At 39.7% G+C, this 20387-nt stretch overlaps 1 protein-coding gene across 7 annotated transcripts in view; it reads left to right on the top strand.

Moving 5' to 3' along the window:
• DENND2B (DENN domain containing 2B) overlaps positions 1 to 20387 on the top strand; it is a 160086-nt gene that overhangs the window by 48558 nt on the left and 91141 nt on the right. Inside the window, exon 4 of one of the 7 annotated variants that reach the window (XM_057369701.1) lies at positions 6371 to 6437. The exons of the other annotated variants lie outside the window; for them this stretch is intronic. The gene's annotated coding sequence lies outside the window, so the exon portion shown is untranslated. The remainder of the gene's footprint in view (positions 1 to 6370; positions 6438 to 20387) is intronic. 7 annotated transcript variants of the gene reach the window in all.

The following is a 20387-nucleotide window of genomic DNA, read 5'->3' as shown; positions in this document are numbered from 1 at the left end:
GCTACCTTTCMTTTCAGCAAGAACCTTGACATGATTGCACTGGCATGGCTCTGCAGTGAAGGCTCTCATTAGCGCTAATCAGCAATCTCTCTTCTGGCTGTGCATCTTTGACCCAGTTACTTTGCCGAACTTAGCACAGTTGCTAGTGTGACACAAAGCAGACTCTTGGCACAGCCCTGATCACAGAGCAGGGCAAGATCTGGCAACTTTCACAGAAATCCATTATAATTAAGGCTTCCGGTCTGGGATTTAAACTGCTTCTTTCTCTTGAAAGCCTGAGAGACTTTTAAAAGTATTTTTTCAGGCTGAAAATGCTAGTAGAGGCAAAATCCTTAGGTGATACTAGTTGAAGGCAGACCTGGAAGAGGCGGTACTGCTCTCATTCCTTCATCAGGCTTTGCAAACTTGCTTCCAACCTGGGTGTTTTTTGGCCAGAGCCTCCCAGTTGTTCCTCTGTTGCATGTGACAACAACAGAGTCCCCTAAGCAGCTACAGGAATGTTGCACTGTTGGCTTTCCTCCAGTGCCAGCTCTTATTATGAGCTCAGGCCTCATGCAACATTGATCTTCTCTGCCCACTGGGAGCCAAACTGCTGTAGGCTAGGGGCTATTCAAAGGAGTCCTGTTCCCCATCCTCTCAGGCAGTGCTTCCTCCCCAAATCCTTTTTGCCCATCCTGTTGCAGTTTGATGGTAAGAAGATGAATTGGAGGCTAAAACTTCTGCCAACGGAAAGAACACAATCTGACATGCCCTGTGCAGCTGGAATCCAAAGGATAGAAAACATCAAATTATCTGTGCTCTTGGGTCAGCTGAGCCTGTTGGTTTATGACCAGAACATCCCTCCTGTCTTTAAAGCTTCCTTGAAAGTTAACAGGTGTCACTAAACATTTACTACATTAATGGGCATGCTGAGGACAGTTGGGCAATTTTGACAGTACAAAACCTGTTCCTCCTTGCAATGCTGTTTCATCCTTCTTGGTAGAGAGCAAAAAGCAATTTAAGAGTTGCAGCCATATGGAAACACTTGCAGCTACRCAATTCATATTCCCATGTTTCAGTCTCTCACAGGCTCATGCAGACTTTSTATTATTAGTTTTAAAAGAATAGCTGACAGCTGATTAATTGAATGGCGTATTCCAGAGAGAGCTGTTTTATTACTGTCAAGAGTGCCAAGCCAAGAAAATATTGACTGAAGTTACAAAGAGAGATTTCTGATGTAGAGCACAATCCTGTTTATCCAAAAGATTTGTAGGGGACAAACCATCTTCATACCACCCTGCTGTCAACATGTTCAAGCCTGTGCAGGGGGAGATGAGAAACTGAATAGCTCAGCCTGTTTTGCATGGATTCCCTTGAAGTTTTCTGGGAGAGTTCCTGGGGGTTTCCTTGCATGTTGTCACAGGGCAGGGGTGTATTGGAATTCAATCTTCAGACACCTAAATAAAAAATAATTTCAAGTGACTCATTCTTGTGTTGGTTTTTGCAGAAGAGTCAAGTTGGTTTCAGAGGGAAGAATGAAAATAAAACTACTTTTGGACAATGGATATGTTTTATGTAATCAGCTGATGCTCTGGATTAGAGGAGCTCTGCTGTGCATCAGACTGGGTTTCACAGTTGTACTGACCCTGCTGCACTCAGGCTCAGGGCAGCAGATTGGCTTTTGGAAGTATATGAAGATCTAAGAGCAGACACTGCTTTTCAGTGCTCTTTCTATAAGCAGCATGTCTTAGTTGGAAAGACAGGTGCTTGCCAATGAAGGCAGGGATCCCCCTGGAGTGGTGGATATGAACCCCCCTCCTTCCCTCCAAATTATTAAAGCTTTGAAAATCACAGGCTTTCAGGCAAGAATATGATGTATGACCTTGCCTACAGTAGCAGTGCACTTGGGCTTACCTCAGATGTCTTCTGAAATCCGGCATTAAATGGGTTTCTCAGGGGCACAGTGACAGGACAGACTCCAAAATGAACTGCCACTGGTTCCTGAGAAGGGTGAGTTTTTAATACCTCTGTTGGTGCCAAATGATATGCTGGCTTCTGGAAGCATTAAAATATTTACTATTAAAAAATGATTTGTCATCAGAAAAGGACGAACCTGTTGTCTGCAGTGAGGGAACAGTCAGCTGCTCCTGAGTCTGGGTARAAAAGGGAAATGCTGGGAAGTAGTTGGGGGAACTATACAGAAAAAAACCTAGTTGATATTGTGGAGGAGTTGAGAAAATCTTGTTAAAACATAATTATTCTTCTGGATAAGAGTTTGGCTTTCTGCAAGGTGGGTAGAAAGGGAGCCAAGTCAAAGCCCAGGCTTCTGGCTCAGCTTATCATTTCAACACTTATCATTGCAAGATTTGCTTATGATCTGATTTAAAAGCAAACTGACCYATCATTGTAGAGTGGGAATCCTATAAAGTTTTTTTTCAGTATCTGAACACATGCTGTTCCCAAAACAGAACAGTCYGGGACACTTGTGGCAGTGGGGTGATGCTGAGAGCTGCTGGGCTGTTTCACTGCTGCCCACTGCTGAACAGGAGCAGCAGCTCTTGCCTYGGACAGATTGCCCTTGTGACAGTGGCCCATTAAAGATTGTCACATCAGTTATGTTTCCATGACAGCCTCAGGTCTGRCAAATGTGACAAAGCTGTGTTTTATCAGCAAATCCCCTATGGGCCCTAGCCAGGAAAACATATGGATAAGGAGAGAAAATTATTCTTCCTGCTCTTTGTTACTGACCGACTGTGCTCTTTGTGTGTGAAGCAGTCAGCCATGACTGGCTACATGTCTCTGCAATTTGCAGTACCTCCTGTATGGGGCTGAACTAGTGCTGACTCAATACATTTTCCATTTGTTAAGAAGTTTTATGTATTGTTTTGGGGACCAAGTAAACTCTAAAGGTCAGATTGAAATTCTGGGGATTGAAGCACCAGCAGAGGTGCTGTAGCACAGGGCAGACTTTGGCACCCTTGAATCAAATGGACGGTTTTTACAGAAATTCAGACAGGTATATTGGCAAGGGTTGAACCTGTGGAGTGAGCAGTCAGACTTGTTCTCTTGCAGTTATTTAAAAAAAAAAAAAAAAAAAAAAGCGTGAGCATTTAATTTATATTCAACTAATAACTCCCTATTCAATTCTTCAGTGGACACTACAAGACGCAGCATTCTGCAACTGCTTATTATCTGTAGGTTATCTACTAATATGTGGTATGCCAAATCATACTCACATAAAACAAAACAAAAGGATAAAATTATAGACACGGAGAGCTCTCTTTCTATCATGAGTTTATCAATCTTGAAAACTAGAAGGATCTGTAATACCAGTACTTTCCTCCTCTTATGCAGAAAAGATAAAAGAAGAAAATTAATAGCTGTATAAATAAGATAATATGATGTAAGTAATAAAAAGGAGGAGGGCTCTTTGAAGTAGAACATGATTGCCCTTTCCTGAATAGAATCAGATCTGCTTACAAGCATTCAGTCCATCTCTGAGGGGAGTTGCAAACAGGATGCAGCTTTGCTAATATTGGCATGTATTGGAGATTTTTTAGCTGAAATGGTAGACCCTTGGCCTCTGTATCAGAAGGTTGTGAGTTGATTCCTTGTGCTACACTCGGGATGCTGAATAAAAAGGAATCAGGATGTGTCTCAGACAAAATTTTGTCATGTACTAATAGCAAATTCTACTTTCTGAGAGAGTGGTGAGACATAGCAACATGCTGCTTAGAGAAGTTGTGGATGCCCCATCCCTGGAAGTGTTCCAGGCCAGGTTCRATGAGATTTTGAGGAGTCTGGTSTAGTGGAAGTTGTCCAGGGAGCTTGGAATTCAATGATCTGTAAAGGTCCCTTATAATCCATACCATTTGATGATTCAATGAACTTTGTGACACAGTCAGTGGGAAAATGAAAGACAAGGAATGCAAATGTGTTTGTTCTCAAACAATACCATGTACCACATCACAGCTGGGTTTTTTTTTTGTGAGGAAATACCTTTGTTTTGCATTTTTAATGAAATCAAATGTCTATCATGAGAAAGAGAAAAAAGGCTTCTTAAGAAGGGGAAGGTGTTGCTTAATGAATGAAGTATTTCTGTGCAAGATTGAAATTCTGTTGTATTTTTGTCATTGAAAGTAGAAAAGGCAACACTTTCAATCAATCAAAAGGAGGTGACAGCTATTTCATAATGTGTGATCTTTGTGTGTAGGCTCTGCTGGTAGTGGTGGTATGCAGCATTACCAATCATGTTGTACATTCTTTTGCAAAAGTACAGCAAAATGAAGCATTTTGCTTTTTTTCAGCTTTTTTTTTGCTTTTACTTCAGCATTTCATTTGCTGAAGTACAGCAAATGAAACATCATAAAGTTTCCGGCAAAGTTTTCTTTGTCTCATGGTGACAACCAGTCCCAGCAAGGTACCTCTTCAATTGCACCTTTGTAGGGATGGTGTAAGAAACTGTTTGGATGACATCACAGAACACTCAAATTGCCGCAGTGTTTGAAGAGAAACTACTCAAGTGAGACCAGCATTTTGGGTTGTGTAGTGTTCACTATGCTGAGTCTTATTATCTTTCTGAGGTAGTGGGTGTAATAATAACTGGGTTAGTAAAGTTCAGGCCTGATGAGCACCATTGTTAGATTGAGTAGCTGTAGCTTTTTTTTTCTAGTTGTAGATTTTCTAGATATACACACATTTTGATTTTCAAGAGTTATTATCTTTTGGTTAAAAGGAAAGGTGAATGGGTCAATAGTTATCAATTTGCTCATCACTTTCTTTCAGTCCTGTCACAAATCTGTGATTTGCAGTACTTACACAATCTCTCCATCCTGTATCTCAACCAGAAGTTGGCATTTCTGTTGTTTTTCTACAGGCAGCACATTCCTGTCAGCAGTACTGATGGGGAAGTGGAAAACCAGCTCCTTAAAATTGTGAAAAAGTGCTTTGTTCTCTTAGCTGTCGGCATCCTAGCTTGCAGTTTTCATTCTAAATTGAAAATCTTACCCCAGAAAAATGAGTTTGAACCCCAGACTGGGATACCCCAGTATTCCCGTAAAAACAACTGAGTCATCTTTCTAGGGAATTAAAAGGGCACTATGACCTGGAGTTCTCATCTTGATGACTTAGATGAACAGTTGGGAATTTATTGTAAATCTATATTATACTATTCATTATTGTTTCTTTTGTGGGTAGTTATACAGGGAGAAAGCAGACAACCTTTTTCTGAGATGCTTTTTGTTTTGTTTTGCATTAATGTAAGAGCAAGCAAAACAAAAGATTGTGAGACTCACAAGGAGTAAGMGGTAGAATTAGGAGATATTTTTTCTGTTTTTTCCTCTTTCTCCATCATCAAAGCCTTCCAACCAATACACTTTTTGAAGCAGTTCATGTTTCACAGTTAAATGCTAAGTTTCCCCCMCTTACACATAGCTAGGTGGATCATTGCAGTTTCATATCTGAGGCTTTATTAGTAACCTTGCATATTCAGGTAAAAGCAAACATGACAAATATCTTTGTGAGGAAGTTAACTTATAACAAATATGTGATATACATAGAGCAGCAGATCAGGTCTCAGAAAAGTGTCTGCGAGTAGGTAGTCATACATATTTTTATTCTTCCTCTCTCCCTAGATAAAAAGGACTATATCCAAAGGGGAGATGCAGGACACTGTATTCAGTTCTCTTCTTAATCTGAAAGCTATTATGGCTGGGAAGGAAATTGCCTGCATTTCCAGTCGTGGGAAAGACGTGGACAAATGCCCTGAAGGGCAAGAGGTGTGTAAGGCTGTCAAGAAATAAAGAAAAGAAACGCTTTAGAACTATTTGAATAATTAGATCTCATTCAAGTGATGATTCATAGAACTTAGTTTTGGCTGTCTTTGGACAGAAACTTTGGAAGCAACAGTAGCCAAGAGATGAATGAAAATGCACCACAGTTTTCCTGGCATATTGCCTTCCAAAATAGATGGTGAAGCACCTCATGGAGCTRCAGCTGCTGTGTTAAAAAAGTTTCTTATCTTAGTCACAAGTAAAGCTACTCAGAGATGAGTTTAATAGAGATGTTCTGCAGCAGCTCTAGTCAAAGCAAGGGTTCATTTTTAATTGTCATCCAAGCTGTCAAATGACTGCTCAGTGATAGCCAAAGAGAGGTGAAAGAATTGAAGAGATCAAGACTGCTTTATTAGGGGACCAAGTAGGCAAAAGTAAGAATGCAATGCAAGGCAGACATGGTAGTGGCTTTGACTTATCAAATGGAAAGCTTTCCATGGTGTGTGAAAGTTTGGTTAATAGTTAACAGATTAATACATTTTACTGTAGAAGACTTCTGTCTTTCCTTTGTCTTCACCTAAAGGGTTATGTTAACTGAAGTCTAGTTTCTACTTCTTCAGGTACTGTGGAAATCTGTTTTGTGGTGTGGTGTATCCTGATCAAGCTAGAGACTTCTGGTACAACAAGGTTTGTGAGAAAAATTACTTTTGAGAAGTGTGTTAAATCACAGATTCRATTGCTGGATCTCATCCTTGGACTGAAGGACCATGTCACCAATTTCCTTTTCCCAGAGGAGGAAATTGTTCTAGCCCAGAAGCTGATGGGAGTTTTGTTGTAATTATTTAAATTGCTTTTACCTTATTGTATGCTGGCATCAGATGCTTCTTTCATCTTGCTCTACATGGAGAACTATAAATGAAAAGTTTTTCAGCTTTGTTGCCATTTTTGGAGTGGTCTTTTTTTGCCAGTGAAATATTTTAAGACACCGGAAAACTGAAAAATTATGCAAAAAGCAGGGACCCTACAGACTGAAATTGGTCATACGAGTTTGTCAAATTCTAAATTCCTTTTAATTTGGACATCAGAGAGTAGTGATTATCTAGAGAACCTAGGGAGGTTCCTGAAACAGCTTGAAGTTTAACCGATGTAAGTAAGCCTGGATCTTTGTGGCACATCTCAGCTGCAGAATATGCAATGACTGGGAAGCAATGGTTATTTATTTTGGGGTTTGAAGTTGTCAGGGAGAATTACTGTGATCTTACACAGGGGTGATAGTGCTGGGCTGCTGCATAGACAGTCTAGTGGTAACTTAAAGACAGAGCTAACATCTGAGATCCCACTTATGCTGTTACTGAGCTAAAAATTTGAGATCCTGCTTATGCTGTTACTAAGGAAAGAACCTTTCTGACACCTTTCCAGCTCAGACTGTTGAAGCTGTGTGTACACAGTAGGTTTTCTTTTCTTTTAGCCATGTGGTACATAGCTGGACTCACTTCCTTGTATCTCTGGACAGTTGAATTCTGATGTATTTTCCCTTTATGGATGATGCTGGTTCAAATGCCTGCTAATCTCCATTGGACTTGACAGAAAAAAATATTAGGGATATGATTTTGAAACTGAAAAGTGCAGAACTATAATAAATTGTGGCTCTCTGGTTGAACATGAGGATAAAATTCATTCCAGACCCTCTGTTCAAATAGAACAGTTTATGAATGGAAGCAGAGCCCCCAGATTGTATTTCAGCATTAGTCTCTGGTTTGGAATTGTGCTATTTCCAACACAGACAAGGATATATATTTTATAAGCTTTCATTCTTCCACTCTTCAAAATTTTTGAGGATAAAATGTCTTGTGCTGGTGCTGGCTGAGGACTATATGCCATAGGAAAAATAGTTTATTAAAAAAAAAAAAAAATATGAGGCTGAAGGAGAACTCGCTATGATACTAGAGGGATCATACTTGGATTTCTTCTGCTTTACCTTAATTTCTTGCTATCCATGTCTTATTTTATGTTCATAATCTCTGTCCCTGCTCTGACATCTGTCAGACAGGAATAACTCTGTTAGGTGACATCACAGCCATGTGTGCTGCTTGCTGGCATTTGAACAAGCAGGGGAGCAATGAAGGGCACCAGCTGAAGTAAGTGTGAATGAGTATTGGTTGTATTCAGATGGGCAAGCTGGAATACGGTAATGGTGTAGTTATAAAAAAGACAACCAAATCAAAAGAAAACATGCTTAAGCAGCATGTATTAGGAAACTAGGAATCTTGGATTGAAGTCTATAAATGTTCGTGCCCCTGCTGCACAGAAAGAGCAGCTGAGTAATCAATACTTAAAGATGAAGAAGGAGCCAAAACCTCCTGTCAGTTAACATACTGTGGTTTCACCCACTGCTTAGAACTGTTTAGTTTTAAACCTCTCAGATGGTTTATGTTACAATGTTGACAGAAACAAAAATGAGATGCAAAAAGAAAAGCTTAGGAAAAAAGCTTGAGGTGTGATTTTACATCTGTTAACTGGAAACTTTAATAAAGAAAAATGTATTTTTTCTCACTGGGATGTTTAAAGATGCTGAACTCCTGTAACTTTGGCTTAGAAATATTTATTGATGTCTAGCAATTTCTTAATCTCTTAACTGACAAGACACAGTTTTAGTCTTGGTTTTACTGATTAATAAGAAGATGACAGACCTTTGTTCAAATAGGATGCTCATTCAGTCTTTTAAAATGGCAATTACTCTTATTTTTTAAATAAATGGAAAAAAAATAGAAGGGCCTCTATAACAAGGCTTCTTAATTCAAGGAGAAAATTGTGCTAGAGCTACAGCAGCTAGTTAGCAACATCAGATGGGCTGAATTGGTCAGATACCTAAATATAAAAGACACATGAAAACACCTATTCTAACAAAAAAGTCTCTGGAGATATTCAAACCCCATTTGGATGAGATCCTGTACAATCTGCTGGAGGTGAGCCTGTGACAGGGAGTTGAACTGGGTGGTTTTAAGGCGTCCTTTCTAAGTGCAATTATTCTGTGGTTTTGTGACTTTTATGGCTTGCTTAGAATTTGCAAATAAAGTGTCTGTTGCAGAAGAGGAGAATGCAGTGATTCTGATCATGATAAACGAGCTTGCAGGGAAAGGACATGTGGAGACTTGGAGTTTAAAAATAAAAGGTGTATTGTGCTGATTACTCTGATCTCTCTCTCAGATTGCTCTATTGCAGAGTCCAAGAAGTGGCAGACTTGTTCTATTTGGACTTTGCTTGGTACCAGAACCTCAGCAGAAACTAAGTGAGAGAAATTTAGAATCAGTAGAGCAACTGGGATGTGAATCAATAAGGATGTTAAGAAGAGAGAGAACAATATGATGTTGTATGTAGCTTATTAATGAGCTGCCACATAAGCATCTTGAGACTACTTTTATCCACTAAAATTAAAATGTTCATTAAAAGGTATATGCAGTTAGATTTGCTCATTCTATGCAGTTGAGTTGGTGACTTTTCAGACTGAAATAAATGAAATGGCATGACAGTGTCACTACCTGAGGATGAAGACAGCCTGGGTGGGCTGAAGGCAACACAAATTTAAACCAAAAACAATGCTGGGACAACAACTAGGGACTATATGAAGTGGAGAGTGAACCAAGATTGGTAGTGTGGCAGATCCTTCAAATTCCCTATAAAGTATGTAGAAGAAACACCCTTCCCTTCAACTGCTGATTATGATTTAAATTTTTTCTTGTTTTCAGTTTTAGTTCAGCTTCTTTTAATAACCCTTACTGGTAAGAATGTGTGTAGACAACAGAGAGGGGAACGGATGTTACAAGTCATTTAATGATGCTTTGAAAGCCGTAACACAATTGAGATAAATTAGTAGTACCAACAGGCCTCTGAACTGTTCTCAAGAATGTTTTCTTAAAACAGAGGGTAGGAATCTGGGTCAAATCCATTTGTTAAGCGATGTTTTAAAATTGTTTTTGTTGCCAAAATATTAGTTTAAATAGCTATTTKTYTGTGTGTTTYTTTTTTTTTTTTTTTGTTTCTTAATGAAAGCATAAATGTGTATTTTTAAATGCTTTTCTATTCATAAACCATAACTTGAATATTTTCCAAAAGAATTTTTAGTAACAGTTTCTGTTGAAACTAGTTCTAGGGGGATCCATTTGCTGTCTGGTAGAGAAGGCATGGGTTTGCTTTGTTGTTTATAGTGCACAAATAGAACTTTAATTTTCACCCCCATACAAACCCCAAAACCCCATGTTTTGCCCAAGTTCTCAGGGAATACTCAGTAAGAGTATTGCTTGGTCAATCTGAACAGGGACTTTGGATCCCTACAATCAAAGTCAACATTTCTTTTCCCCTTCCCAGTTCCTATATTTGGCTTTTTTTTTTTAAGCTTGTAGAGCTCCTTGGTGCTGTTTAAAGTAAGCCTTAGAAATAAGGTTCAGGCTAAAATACAGTGGCCCTTGGCCTTAAGTCCAGATGCTTGAACTCTCTTTGATGTTTTATGGAAGCAACAGGGGCCTGAAATCATTCAGACAAAACTTGATTTCAGGAATAGAAGTTCTTCAGTATTCCATGTGCTAGCACAAACCCCGTATTTTATGAGAATGTTATTATCAGGTGGTGTTGAAACACTGCACCTTTCCTACTTCCATACTACTGTTTTTCACTAACAAAACTAATAGAAAGGTTGCTTTTAATTTTGAGTTAACAGAGCGAGCAAACTAAAATGCTTGATTTTTTAATAAACTGATTTCACTGAGCTATTGGGCTGAGAGCTTTATCAGAAGTCACAGTTTTGCACATTAAAATTCAAGCAGTTTCCAACTCTCTGGGCAGGTATTTCTCTATAATCCTGATCATGTTGTTTTCCCATCTTTGTAGCTGTTGATTTCTGAAGCATGAACCTGTAATCTGGAACTCAAAAACTGATTGCAGAAGCAAGGTGTCTTCCATGCAGCACATTTATAGAGAAGAGTATTTCTAATTTAGTCTTTTTTTCTTAGACGCTTGAGTTTCCAGGTCAAGTCAGGCAATAGTCATAACAGAAGTTTTGTGCTATGTAGTGTTAGATAAAATAAAATAACAATCAGAAGTTGATAAATTTATTGGATTTTTGTCAAACAAGTAAAAATCTTGACCAAATTAAACTGAGTAAACACTTTTTACCTTGGTTTACCTTGACCTTATGACTGAATTTTTCAGACAGCTTGCTGTCTTAAATCTTCTGTATGATCTATGAGCATCAAAGCAACCTTGTCTAACAGCATAATGATTAATGAGGCTTGGCTGAAGCAGGGTAGCTTTGAAGGAAAATATTTAGCTGGCAAGTAGCTTTTATTTCTTCCAATTGAAAAAGAAAATTATTTATTAAAATGTATTTGCTTCTCCTTAACATGGGTAAAGTACCTTGCTGACAGTGTTTTGAAAGACTTCTGTAATACTTTTAAAGAGATCGTTATTGTGTTTCCTCATGTGGAATTTTAGGCCCATGTTTTTTATCTCTTTTCATTGGGCATTCACTTGTGGAATTACTCTGCAAACGTGCTGTATTGAAAACATGATATATTGAATGACATACACTTGAAGTCTCCCTCTTTTTTTCCTGTAAGAAACAACATTCTTTCTTGCAACCTGAAAGCCTCATTATGTGTGGCAGGAGTGAAATATCTCCTGAGAAACAAGAGGGTCAGCAAATGCTCCCTTGAAGGTGCTTGTGCAGACACCCTCTGGACTGATTGCTGAGCTTAATACTTTTGTGTTGAATAAATTAAAGCTGCTCTGAAGATTAATGCTTATTTCAGCACTTGTACAGCACCATTAAATACACAAAATGCAGAAGAAACTACTCTTTCTTGCCTCCAAATTTTGTGTAGGAAAAGGATGGGTTTATTAATCTCAGTGTAGTGAAATAAAATGCTGGATACATAATTGAATCATCTCTAGTTATAGATTCAAATGTTGGACTTCATGTAAGACTGGAGCCGTAGTGAACATCTGAAAGAACTCACTGTCAGCAGTCTGTTCAATTTCAACTACGTTATTAATAAAATGCTTTCCTCCCTCCAGCTGTTTCCACAAATTGGAAAGGCTTTATTTCAGTTTATAAATGCTATTTCCCCATTGTTCATGATCACAGATATTTTCCATGCCCAAATATCCATCCCCTCAAGAAAAGAAATCCCAAACCTATAAAAGATGCCATGTGGAATGATCCTGTGAGGAAAAAGTCCAAGATGGCACAATATTTGATTTGCCATCTGCAAAGCTTCAACAGTTGGTATTCCTCTTTGTGTATCTGTGGGTGGGGACATGGGGCACAGAGCAGAATATGAGCGGGGTGTGGTTACATTTCCAGAGAGTTCTCATATTTTTTGTGTTGTGGCTCCAGTTTTCTCATTAAAACCGGAAGAGCCAAAACTTGCTTCTGTGACAATAGAATGGAGCAGTTGCTTGATATTTTGTTACAGCATGAGTTGAATTTGTCGTTCACAGAAATGAATGATACCCCAACCTTATTTGCTTTTTGATTGAAAGACTGGTCAAAGGGTTAAGAAAATGAAGCTGTCTGAAATAGCAGAGAAAATACCTTGAAACTATCATAAAATTAAACTGCAGTTTGAAAAAAAAGCCCTCAAGCTTCAAACTATTTTCACACATATATTTTCCTTAGAGCCTCACCTAAAATATAGCTGCAATGAATAATCAGCCAAAATGAATTTAATGTTTTTACACCTTTAGATTCCCTGTGATCAGGAAAAAGATTCTTAACATGACTTTTGCATCTAAAACATAGTATAAAGGAAATCTTTTGTATATGGATATTCCACCATGCATTCTTTTTAGGTTATGTAGGAGAATATTTGTCTGGGAAAAATGAAGTAGGAGTTCAGATATTAGGTATTAGGCACACACTAGAGGAGAGAGGCAGTCATTCCATCAGGAATCTTCAGGAATTCCTGTAGGAACCTGTGAATCCTACAAATTTCAAGGCAAATTTTCAGTGAAAATATCTCATCCCAAAATCAACAGAAGAGTAGATAGTCACAAAAGCTATTTGAAGTGGATTCATAATCTCCTAAATCTTTCTCTTTTGGAGTTGCAAAAGGCATTTATTTTGTTGTAGCAGGGTGAAATCTGCTCTTTGTCAGCTCTGCACTAGACACAGGTAAAATTTTATCTGCCTCTGTAATACAAATCACCTTCCTGACGTCATAAAAAGCTTCACAGGTATATATCTACCGTTTGAATTTTGAATGAACTGTGGCCAAGTTTGTGGTACCAACTGGAAACCACGTGGAATTTGGCAATGCACACTTCATGCCAGACAAAACTGTTTAATATCTACCTTGTWCGCTTCAATTTGCTCATTAATCAAACACAGGGAAAAATACCTTCACAGGAAGCTGACACTGAATAGTTTCTGCCTAATAGATTTTATATTGACTCAATGACTATATTTGTTTGTGATGATGGAATTTTTAGCAGAAAAGCTTTATTTATACTCTGTGTGTATACTTTATTCTACTCAATTTACTTACTGACAGACAAGATTTTTTTTTGTGAAGTTTATTATAAAATTGTGTGTGCAGTGTATTATATGTGCATAATCCCCATGCATATATGTAATTCTGTATAATTGTACCTCTATCTGTAACAGTTTGTCTATTTGTAGATGTACCCTTTCAATTTTCTGTTACTGGTATTGGAAAGATGAGTGTGCTAACAGTTGAACTGGAGGAGGACCAGTGAAGGAGTAGGAAACAGGAGACAAGTCTGAGATGCAATATCCTTTCTGGCATCACCCTYTATGAACAGTAGCAAAGGTGCGAATGAAACTAGAGTTTAGCTGACCACTGCATAAGCATAAACTTCTTGAAAACCACGTAGAATTGCAGTTTGCCCTTTCACTTAGTGAACTATATGTTATCTCAGAATCACAGAACAAGCTGGATTGGAGGGGACCCACAAGGATCATTGAGTCCAGCTCCCAGCCCAGCCCAGGAAATCYCTGAGAGTCACACCATGTGCCTGGGAGCATTACCCAAACACTTCTCATACTCTGTCACACTTGGTGCTGTGACCTYTGCTCTGGGGAGCCTGTTCCAGTGCCCAGCCACCCTCTGGGTAAAGAACCTTCTCTTAATATCCAGCCTAAACCTCCCCTGACACAATTTCAGTCCATTCCTTGATTGACCATAACAAAATCTGCTTTGGCATTTTTGTTGTGAGCAGACAGGTTCAATTCTGAAGGTCTGGTTGATCAGACTTATTGTCTGTGGTAACCACACTTTAAAAGAGACAATAAAAATATTTCTGTATAGCGAGCAGATTCAAATTGAACTTCTGCTGTGTTCAGCTTAAATCTAGAAGAAGGAAGAAAAGAAAGATGAATGCTAGCTTTAGTGCCAGTGCCATGTGAAAGTTTGCTCAAATATGGACTCCCATGAGATGGGGAAAGTTTGAGTCAAATTGCTGTAGGCTGGAGAGAGCATGTGTGTTCAGATAATAGATTTTACACCCTGACCTTGTTGTGAAGAAGATATTTCCATATGGGTGCTGCACTGAATTTTCCTGATTGAGTGTGGAATGCTCTCTGCTTGGCAAAAGGCCAAAATGTTCCCTGCAAGGGAGAAGGGGCTGAAATAGTATCTGATCAGGGTGTTAATCTGTGTCACTCAGGTTTATCTTGTGTCTGTTTCTGTCTTGCAAGGGCAATGCTGCATATGCCTTTTCAATGACATCACTGTAAAATCAAATTGATATTTTACTCACAGTTTTGAACGGAGTTAATGTAGGAATAACAGTGCTAAAACTTTGACTAGAAATGCTGGTGCCAGAGTGACACTCCAAATGCTGTCTGGATAAAATTATTAATTTTACATGAATATTTGAAGTTACTGTTACATGTTTGAATATTGTTAAACATAAGTGATAGCACATTATGGCACTGCAGCCAACCTGGAAACAAGAAATGTTTCTGCATGCCCTGGCTGCTTGTTATTCCTGGGCACATCCAGCTGACTGGAAGGGCGTGGGATCACACTTTCTTCCTGACACAGTTTTGAGGCTCTCCCGTGCCCTCTCTAGCATTACAGATGTTCAGATCTGGATTGCATGCAGAGAAGTGAGATTTGGAAAGCTGTGATCACCCATGGGACCATCCTGCATGGCCTCTGTGATGGAGCCAGCGATTGTCTGATGGTGCCTGTGGGTCTCTCCCTCCTCAACCCGAGAACAAAGCGGTTCATGCTATAACACTCCTCTGTGTCAGGTTCATTCCCGCTCTGCTCGCAGTGAAGAAAGATTGTTCCCTCAGCAGAGCTCACCAGCACAGTGGGTTTATTCAAACCTATCTGGGAAGATAGTTAGTGCCTTCATTTATGAAATTCCTATCATAGAAGTGCGAGTTCTTTGGAACAGCAGCTGGTCCCTTGAGAAGCCTCCAACATGTCATGTACACAGCTGCATGTAAATCATTTTCATAAAGGGAAAGAAGAGAAGCTCTTTCAAATCATCTCCTAGCATATAAAGGTTTAAAAGATACGTGATATCATTCACAGTTTGTTTGTGGATTTGTTTCTGTTTGCTTCTATGTAAACCCCTGTGGTTCTCTTCTGCTGTTCTGGATGCAGCGTACTTGGGAGCAGAGCTAGAGTTTCTGTGGCTGTTGCTTGGTTTTCTCTCTCTTCTGGGAGAGGCTGTTGCTCCAGGAATCCTCGATAGAAATCCTATTGGCAGGAGCCACAGTCCAGAGTGGTTCGGTGGCTGCAATTGGCTCCACTGGGTGGATGGGGAGGTGTTTCCCTGCCTCCTTCTACATGGAATGTTAAAACAGGTTTAAGTGTTTCCAGTTGTTTCACTGGCTAGTAGTTGGAGGCCTGATGAAAGGTGATTTATAACACTTTTGCTTGTGGTAGCTTGTGGAAACTTTCCTTTCATGCAGATGACAAAGGTCAGTGCTGTGGGAGCTGAAATCTTTACTTGGAAAAAGCACCTCTGCTGATGGCAGTGTATACCTGTGGCTGAACAATAGTTGGGAAGGTGCTCTCTTCAACTCACAATTAACTTATGATAGTAGGGGAAGAAAGCTGATTGACATGGTTTTTATCTTATAAAAACATCCTTTCTAGAAAGAAGCATCTTCTCTGTTGGATCTTACTGGTATTTTTTATGTTTGTAACTCTTGAAATTCCTTATGTTTTTTTCTACTGATTTTTCACTGTAGATTCACACTTTCCTTTTTTTTTTGGTCTTGGTATGGAAGAGAGAATTCCAGCAAGTATGACTTAGTGAGAACTGAATTAGTGTTGATGGCTGGAGAGAAAAGTAACTTGATCTTCTGTCTCCAACTCTTGAATCAGTAACTGAAATAACTGTTCTAAGACTCTGGTCAAGTTGCCAGAAAATGGAGCGGTGCTTCTGCCAGATTGTCACCGCAGAAGTGCCAGACATTCCTCCCTGCTTTGGGCTTGCAAGTGTGCATATTTGAGAAGGAAAATACACACAGACAKCATGGAACTAAAATGCTTTTCTCTCTGAGATGCCTGCTGAGTGTGCAGTGCCATGCTGCRGGCAGCGTCCGTAGGGATATCGGTGTGTGATGCATGGCAAAGGGATATAGGCACAAAAGCTTGAGCACAGGAAATGACTCTGTTGAGCAGTGGCATTACAGTCACACTCTCACAGGGCTTGACAGACAAGATGAGGTAATGCCACCAGAAATGGGGCTGGAGGTCAGATCATACAGCAAGAGAAGCTGGTTCAGTCCCTGAAGAAATCGTGGCTCCCTGGAAGAGATKATGTTGCCTGTCATCTGCTAAACCCAGCTGTACTGGTCAGTGATTGGCGCCTTTAATTGAAACCATTGTGCACTACTACAGCCCTGCCTTGTAGGAGCCGCTGGTGCAATAAATCTTATTTTTTCCATATTAGAGAACTGTGTTCTTTGAAGATATTGAAAAGTCTCAGATTATTTTCCTCTCTGTCCTCCTTTTTGTTCCTATAGCTACTATAATTTTTGTTAACAAAGAGAATAAATAGTAGTTTGCTGTGCTAAGTTTCTTATTGTCATTCTGGTATAGCTAGTCCTTTCTCCTCTCCTCTTTTTCCTCCAATCTCCCTTAGAAGCAATTTTGTAAAGAAACTGCAGGAGTCTGGGAAATGCGAGTCTCCTGCAGTCAATGAATGTGGGGGGGATGAGGCTTCTACCCATAAATTAGAGACTCAAAAACTTGAATTTAGCTTTGAGTTTGGGCTTGCATATTGAATGACCAGCTATGCAGACTCGGGGCACTTCTCACTCTTGTGGGCTTGCACCTTCTTTGCAGGGCTGCAGCAATTTGCCTCTTTTGGTGAAGTGTCATGTCAGCTTACCACAGTATTGCAGATCCATTTTTCTTGAAGTACCTATAGGAAAATTCAAAGTTTATTCCATGACAAAGACTTCAGCCATGGAATGAAAACATCATAGAGCATGAGAAAAGGTGGGCTGCTTTCTCTCTCTTTCCCCCTCTCTGCAGGACACAGAGAGTGTTTGCAGTGTGGTTTTATTTCTCTTTGCACCTCGGGTTTCTTATTATCTTTTTATTTTTCTAAAAAATCTCTTTACTTTCTTGTTTTCTGTTTGTGTTTTTCTTATAGTGTGTTAGCTATCCTTCACCTTTGTTCTACCAGTCTTGAACACTTCTGCACCTCACCCCTCCTCTGTATTTCTTCTTTTGCATACATCCTGTTTCAGCAGCACAGCTAGGAGGGAGGTTGGGATTCACTCATTTTGCTGCGTCCATGCTTCTCTCTGATAATTCTCGCTTGGTTGTCTGAGGTGGGATATGGAGCTTAGGCAGGCAGGGCATGGACTGCACCCTTTCAGTCAGGCTGCTTRCACCTCATTGTAGTTTATCATCCTGGGAGCACAGAAGGATTTGGTTTCTTTCCTTTGGCTTAGAAATGTAGAGTTTGAAGGATAGGGAGGCAAGATGGCCATAGACATAAAGGGAATTTGAATCAGAAAACCACTCTGTGTGAGAGAAGTGTTCATTGCCACAAGAAAGGCCAGTTTTAGGCCTCTGTCTCTAGCACAGCAGGGATATTTTGTGATTTGCATACATCTCTGAGGTAGTAGGAAAAATAGGAATACCTTTGAGAAAATGGGCCATTCACCTAGATGTCAGAATGTGGGTGATGGGCTTTATTCTCCAGCACTAAATTTGCAGATCTCACCTCTATGCAGGTTTCCTAAAACTCCGACTGAAAACCATATCAAAGCTCCAACACAGCTCAGAGCTCCTGCATCCTGCAGATGTTGCTCTAAGTGCAACAATATTATTTCTAAATGTAAACAGATACCTTCCTGAAAGGTTCCTACACAAATCCCTAATACAAACAATGGACTTGCCATCCCATTTGTTGCTACTAATGCCTGTGTCCAGGTTCACTTCTGGATGTACTTTGGATATAGGAGAATTAAGTTCTTCTCTAGGGGAATTAAAATCTTCTGTGTGCCTTTCTACAGATTTGCTGGGTAACTGCCAAGAGCTAGAGAGACAGACCCAATGTTGTTCTCATATCTTTGTACAAGCCAAGACAGCTTTGGCCAGTATTTTCTACTTACATCCATGAGGTCTTCAGCCCATACCTCATCCTCCCAGGGTGCTTTTATATCATCCTACTGAGACAGTTCATGTAAATTAATAATTTCTTCACTGGAACCATTAGCACTGGCAGTTTGGGTGTCACAGACAGGATCTGCATTTGGGAGATACTGGCTCAGAACAGTTACTAGCACATAGTGTTCTTATGAGGTGATTCGTGGTTATCACCACATATCAGCTCTTGACCTTGCTGAGGCACTGCTATTCAAAGATGATTGTCCTTCCTCCCATGATGTATGCTTAAAACACTTTGCAAGGCCTATAACTGCTAAAAATTTTGCAGTTCTTACTCTATCAGGGCTCTGAATGTACCTGGCAGGCAGGAAGGGGAGGTGTGCTGACAGCTCTGGGTGCAGTAGCTTGCTCTGCAGTATGGCTGTGACCTGCGTTTTGCCTCACATAATGCTCTAACGAAACAAAACCTACAGCAGTTGCAAAGCCAGGRTGCTTCTCTGCTGTCTGGCAGACTTGGGCAGTCAGCCTTGGTGTGAGGAGGGTTCAGTCATCAGTTTCAGCTCAACTGGGAAGTTTGTTTTAAGACTCACTAAGACTTTAATCTTTCTTTGTTCACTCTGTGAATTGCATTGGGATGTTTTTAGGGGCTGGTCACACCCTGTGGGAAATACCGAAGGACACTCTAGTTTCTCATTTATCATATCCTTTCTGATATAAGCAATATTAATGAAAAAGAATCTTTGTTCCTCAAAGCTAACCAACTCTCATTCCTTAGCAAAATTATAATTTTTTTTTTGTGTCACAAGAAACAATTAATTACCATGCAAATGATTTTGATGTTGCTATTAGAGGATTATGACTTCATTGAGGAGTAAGCAATGGCAGGTGAGCTCCTGAGGCTTGAGTGGTTGTTTTTATGCAAAAATCCTGAGGATGAAAGGAAAGAACGAAGGAAGAATAACACCAAAGAATTGTGATATACGTTGGRCACTGTTTCTGAGTAGACCCTGCCTACCCTGGTATCTCAAATCAAGATATTCAAGCTTGAAAGAGTCAATGTATTTTTTAAAACCCAAACCTTTTCTTTAGCCTACACAGGGAAATACTAATTTCTGATTCAATAATGGACATATGTTTTCTGTTCATATCTCCTTCTCTTAATGTCTTCTTCCTTGATTTTCATGTTGTTTTCCTTCTGTTTGGAAGCTGGGATYGCCCTAGAAGTGCTAAGGGTAATAGAAGATCTTAGCACTGAATTCTTACCTAATTCAGACGCTAGTTTTGGACCGCAGGGTGTTTCAGGTGTGGTCTGTTCTCTCCACCAGATATTGAACATTTTCGGGTGGGGGGGGGGGGAGAATAGCTTGAGAGAAGATAAATGAAGTAAGAAGATAAAGTAGGGCAAGGAAGACAGAATAAAGGCACAAAATAGCAATGAACGGGAATTCAGGAAAGGGAAAAGCATTTTAGGTGGCAGAAAAACAGGAAAGGAGGATGAAAGAGCCGTCTTTGTTCTAGGCAGGGTGTTTGCTTTTCACCTGCCTAGGGGAGGTAACTTGTTTCCCCTCCAGTAAGTGCTGCATTATCTGTTTTCTGGTAGTATCAGTACAGTTCAGTGGGGATTGAACTGCTGAGAGTGTGCTTTGGCATTGCAAGGGTCAATGAAAACAAAATCCCTGCTGGTTATAGTAGGAAGCTTGTGCTAGAAGTAAAAGAGCCATCTCTCTATGAAAGCTTAACTGAGAGACTGCTCAGTGACTTGATTGGAAACAGGCTATGGATTATAGGGAGGGAAAATTTGGATGAGACTGTGGTGTTAATACCTGTCCAGAGAACAGGTATTTCTGATGTAATTCTTGCAACAATGTTTTGGGAGTTTCTACAGGCACCCTCCCAGGGCAGGAATCTTTAAATATTTTATTGGACTTTCCAGTTTATCACAACTGACATTGTTCTGAGAGGACATAATTATCTATTTTATCTATATCTACTGGAAGGGAGGAGGCAAATTGCCACAAGGCAGCCTACA

Source organism: Malurus melanocephalus, unplaced genomic scaffold (genome assembly GCF_030028575.1).
Source record: "Malurus melanocephalus ecotype Western Australia unplaced genomic scaffold, MMel_1.1 scaffold_114, whole genome shotgun sequence".
Classification (NCBI taxonomy): domain Eukaryota; kingdom Metazoa; phylum Chordata; class Aves; order Passeriformes; family Maluridae; genus Malurus; species Malurus melanocephalus.
The sequence above is the reverse complement of the archived record's forward strand: the minus strand, read 5'-3'. Positions and strand labels throughout refer to the sequence as shown.